This window comes from Pinus tabuliformis, chromosome 4_1 (genome assembly GCF_031772625.1).
Source record: "Pinus tabuliformis cultivar Carrire ecotype Pingquan chromosome 4_1, CPIR1, whole genome shotgun sequence".
NCBI lineage: Eukaryota > Viridiplantae > Streptophyta > Pinopsida > Pinales > Pinaceae > Pinus > Pinus tabuliformis.
In genome coordinates, this window is record NC_142303.1 from 769,847,987 (window position 1) to 769,853,338 (window position 5,352).

Consider the following 5,352-nt stretch of genomic DNA (forward strand, 5'->3'; position numbering starts at 1 on the left):
GCTCACATTGGAAGAAAAGGGAAAGGCCATTAATCTGGAGGTCGATGAGGAGGAAGAGTTTGAAGGAATCCTGGTGGAGGAAGAGGATGTAGAGATGGAAGTTGAAACCTAGGGCATGGACCCTATCACTAGGCTACTGGAATATGTTCCTTCGCGAAAGGGTAAAGATAAGGTTCCAAAGGATATAGATGAGAGCAAGAGCTCTCTACAAACCCTGCTCCTCCCAGATGATATTATTTTTTAGGGTGCGCACTTAGGATGGGTTCCCGTATTGAAATTTGAAGATTGGGACCTTGCAGACCACGAGAAGTTCCCATATTTAGTGACTGCGAAGCTAATGCTCCAGAAGATAGATGCACTAGTTGGAATGATAGAGTTGGAGCCACACAAATGGCTCAGAGTTGTTGAGAAAGTAGTGTTGCTAAACTTGCTCTGGGTGCCACATTACCACTATGCCCCAGTGACCTTTTTTGTCATTAGGCAGCTGCTCTTCTTGGTGTATGATGGGTGCCTGTGGCTGCAGGAGCCCATCCCCATCACAAACCATCTGGCTCATTGGATTACATGGCTACCTTGCGTAGCGAAGGACCCAGCAAATATTTCAGAGGGAAAAGGTAGCGATTTGGCTGTCGAAGAGGCAATGAAAAAGAAGTTTAAGTTGGAGAAGAAGAAGTAAGGGTATGCCATCTCCAACATCAACAACCCTGCAGTCAAGGTTGCGACACATATATTAGTAGGAAAGGTGATGCGAAAGTGTCACGTGGATAAGGTGCCCGCGCTAGTGGTTGCACTAGCAGCGCAATGAATAGAAGGGGTCCAGTTCAAGTAGGCAAACTATATATGTGGTGAGTTCCTTATGAATTACTGTGAGGCATAGGAGCAGGGAGAAACATTTCATTACGCATGGATCTTGTTGTTGATATTACTTGTGGCATGTGAGTTTCCTAAAGATAGCCAGTTCGCGTTGATCGTGCAGGACCATCAAGAGGTAGCAAAGTACTCTTCGTTGTGGACAACCAGGGACATGCAGAGGATAAGGGAGGGCAAGATATTTTTGGTGCTTATGGAGATGAACATCCGGATGGGGATCAATCGCAAGCTGTAGTTATCACCGACTATCTACAATAGTTTGCAGAGCTTTGCAGAGTTCAAAATCGAATTCCACCATGTCTCCATCAGGGCGTGGAAGGACCCTATGAATACGTGGCATGAGTTACCATACTTCGCGATCGACGATTTAATTTTCATGGTCATTGATTCTTGGCCACCAAAGTGGCATGCTACAGCTGACTCCGTGGTGGAAGTAGAGATGTCTGCCACGTAGTGGAATAAGGAAGAGACAAAACTACGGATGGCACAGCTGGCAGAAAAGTGCAGGAAATAAGAAGCAGTGGCTAAGACCCATGTGGTGTTCGATGCTACGAAGTTAGCATAACAGCAGCAAAAAACAATAGAAGAAGAGCATGAAGGACATAAGTCACCTTCGCTAGAACCGGAGACAGACACAGAATAAGGTGGCGCTAACCCGCAGACAATGTCCACCCAGCTCAAGCATTTATGACCACGAGATAAGGTAGGGCCGTGAAAGAAAACAAAGGCCTCGAAGACATCTTTTGACCCTATCACCCTTACTGAAGGGGACTTGTATGATATCGGTGAAATAGTGAGGAATGTCATCGCGGAGGCCCTCCAACAGTTTGAGGAACAACACTAGTTGGCATTGGGAGCTCTCCAAACATAAATATAGGAAATGCAGGTGCGCACTCCATAGGCTAGCACAGTGTCCACCAGCCTCGCAGTTGCACTTTAGCTATCGAGGAAATGTTGTGCACTAAGATAACCAGCAAAAATAGTGCTACCACATGGAGCACTCATTGCAGAGAATGAGGCTGACAGGCCTATGGTCAGTAGTTTGAAAGGGGTTAGGTTAAACATGGTTGCACTCCCTTGGGAGACTCTCTATATTTTGCAGGATGGAGTGACCGTAGAACTTAGGCCCAGGGAGAGTCACGCTCTACAGGTAATGAGTGAGAAACAAATCAACATTGACCAGTTGAGCTAGTAGCGCAATGAGGTATTGGAGTAGAACAAATAGATAGTGCAAGTTGTGGAGGAAGCTTTCCAGATGGTCCAAAGTTGTCCATCCAAGCAAAGGAACTGGTTGAGGTGCGCGTCCAAAAGTTAGCCACAAGGGTGCACAATGCAAGAGTAGAAATGACTAGGGTTCAGCTGGAGCTGAACCTGCAGATAGCAAAACTGCAGTTGAATTCTCAACCTTCAACTTCGTTGAAGGTTATAGAATTGTGTACCACCGCAGTCACAACAACAATTGCGATGGTTGACAGTGCAGTGACAGACTACATGAAGCTATTTGAATAGTCGTTTGAGGTCTTGACCACCCCGCAGGAGGACCCCGAACATCGAGCACCTAGAGACAGAGGTGCACGAGCTGCAACAGAGATATGATCAGGTAAAAGGGACCACGTAGATGATTGCCCTTACATAGAGGCTTGCAAGGATGTAGCAGGCAAAGGCACTCAAGGAGAAAGTGGATGTCACTCGGCATAAAGAGGTAGTTTTGAAAGTGCACCTATAGCCATGGATCACTGAGGCTTATACAATTACAACCTCCATTGAAGTAAAGCTCGCACAACTACAAGAAACTTAGGAGAGGATTCAGGGCAGTAGTTCAACAACAGTGATCACCGAACAATGTGTGGAGGAAGTCTAGTAGGCAGTCGCTCAGTGCGCTGCCAACGTTACAATGATCCAATCAGAGTTGGGAGGTATTCACGCTAAGATCTCTGTACCTGCAGAGAGACTCGAGGGTGAGTCATGATGTTTGTGTTGAGATCCTGTTGTGCACGGGATCCCCCAAGGGTAGTTTTGGGGCTAAGAGCCCAGATTTTGATCCAACTTTGTAATTACAATGTAAATACTCCACATTTTGTGGACATGGAGCACGTAGTTTTTAAAGAGCCATAAGGTTGACCGCACTTATTTTGATAATGTAATTTCGGTTGTAGAAGATCTACAAATGGGCCGCAGACCATGGAATTGCATAAATAGAGTGAATATCTAAGTAGTCAAAGGCATCTAAGATAAGATAATGCAGATGTATGCGAGATAGTTCTGAAGTCTAAGTCTAATTTTTGAGTCATAGCATAGGTAGAGACTCTGCAGTTGAGTGTGCGAAGAACTAGTAGTCCGCAACTAAGTGCGCGGACCCCTACAGCTGAGTGTGCAAGGCAAGTCAAGTTTGTAATCATCCAAAAGTATTACCAAAGAGAAGTTTCTATCATTTCTGTGTCTTTATTTCCTATTTATGCATCTGTTATATTGGGTATGAATTTCACTTCTAATTCTTATATGATTTGTGAATGTGTATGACTGTATTGGTTAAGTGGACGCAAGCAATAACATTTGTTTACATGAAGATAATTAATATTTGTCAATAACATAAGTAAGTTACTTAGCCTACTTTGGGAAGTAGTGGAGTTCACTACCTTAGCAGCACGGAAGTATCTCAGCGCATAATTAGGGTTGTTCGAAGGTCAATTGTAATGGATCACAAAGGTTATGAAGGTTAGAATAGGGTGAGAAGTGAACTGCACAAAGGCAGGTCTAGTTGGAATAAACCGACATCACATCCATCTCAAGGGTGTGGAAACTTGGTTCCAGTATCCCCCCATACAACTTCGGGTGAGACTTTAGTTCGCACTCCATGAGATGATGCCAGAAGGGCTAGTGGTGTAGGGATTTTTTTGGCTAGCTAACTCTGAACCTGGGTTAGGCCCCCATAAGCCAACATGTTTACAGATGTGACAGAATGCATGGAAGTTCAAAGGAATCAGTTTAGAGGAATGATAAAGTTTGAATTTCAAGAAGTATACAAGGTTTTTGTTAATCCAAGCCACCTATGCATGTGAGTACAGTGAATCAAAGTAGCCTATGGATTTTTCACCATGGTATTCTAAATACCAGGGGTTCTTCTCATTTTATTTATCAATAGTAATGAGCGTGAAAAAGAATATTGACCCCTTCAAAGAACACCATTGTCATAACTATGGTTTCGACCTGTGGTATTGAAAAAGGATAAAAATATATAAGGTGATGAAGATCAAAGTGTGTGTGGTGGAAAAGTGATGGAAACATTATGAAGATTTAGATCAAAATAAAACATGCATGTTATGGGTTTTTGATGCTTTCTTTGATCTAAACTAAGTATGCACCCAAGCGTTCAATGATGGATGAGATCCAATAGATCTGAAATAATTATGCACAAATGAATACAATAATGGATCGGCATCATGAAACATGAAATGACTTTTCATTGTATGATTTTTTCATGGATTCATTAGATCTAAGTATTGTTGCATGTTTTTATCTCTGCTTATTATGATCTGTATTTCTAATGTTTCGAAGAGAAACATAATTTTAGGTCAAAATTTTCATATCTATATGTTGCCTAGCTTCTTCAAAGTCACATATACAAAGTAAAGGTTTATGTTCATAAATGATTGATCAACCTGATCATTGTTGTTATTTCTCTGATATATAAATGATCTCCTCATTTTGATCTGGGTTGAGTTATAATGTCTGCAGTAGATCTGTCAATGATGAAGTTGGATGTGGTTATGAATAATGTTAAGATTAATTGTTGATTTTGATTGAATAACAGGTTGAGTTCTATGATTGGTTCAGATTGTTGCAATAGATCTGAGTATGACTCAATATTCTTTTCAGAATTGTTGTAGTTAGGTTTTCAATTTTTTGTATTTTAATATCTGTATGCGGGTTTCTCTATAGAAAAGAGTGTGTACACATGTAGGAATTTACAGGGTAAGTTCCTCAGAAAGAATACCAAGAGGACACCGCTCACAACCAGATCTCAAATCAATACACCAGTATTTTTGACGTGGTTAAAACCCTCAGAGTGCAAGGAGGGAAACAGTCCACGGCCTGTCCCAACGTGGGTACAGACAATTTATTAATCAAAGAATGAAAATTTACATAAGCTTCTCTCATGCACGGATTACCCGAACAATGACCCTCCATGCGCTTTAAATAGAACTCATGGACCAATCGGGTGTCAAGCCACGGATCAAGTGTCGGTAATACCGAGGTGAGAGTGAACCGTCGGATCACTACATATCGTGACCGTCGGATTGTAAGTTACAAAATGTACAACGGTAAAGAAACACACTTTACCTAACTCTAACCTAACTCTATACTAGACCAAGTTGAACTTAACTATATCCTATGTGTCGGAATATCCTAACATCCCCCCTTAAGAACAACTTGGGATAGGATTGAAGGATTTACAAATATGACACAATAGGAGAAGGAAGG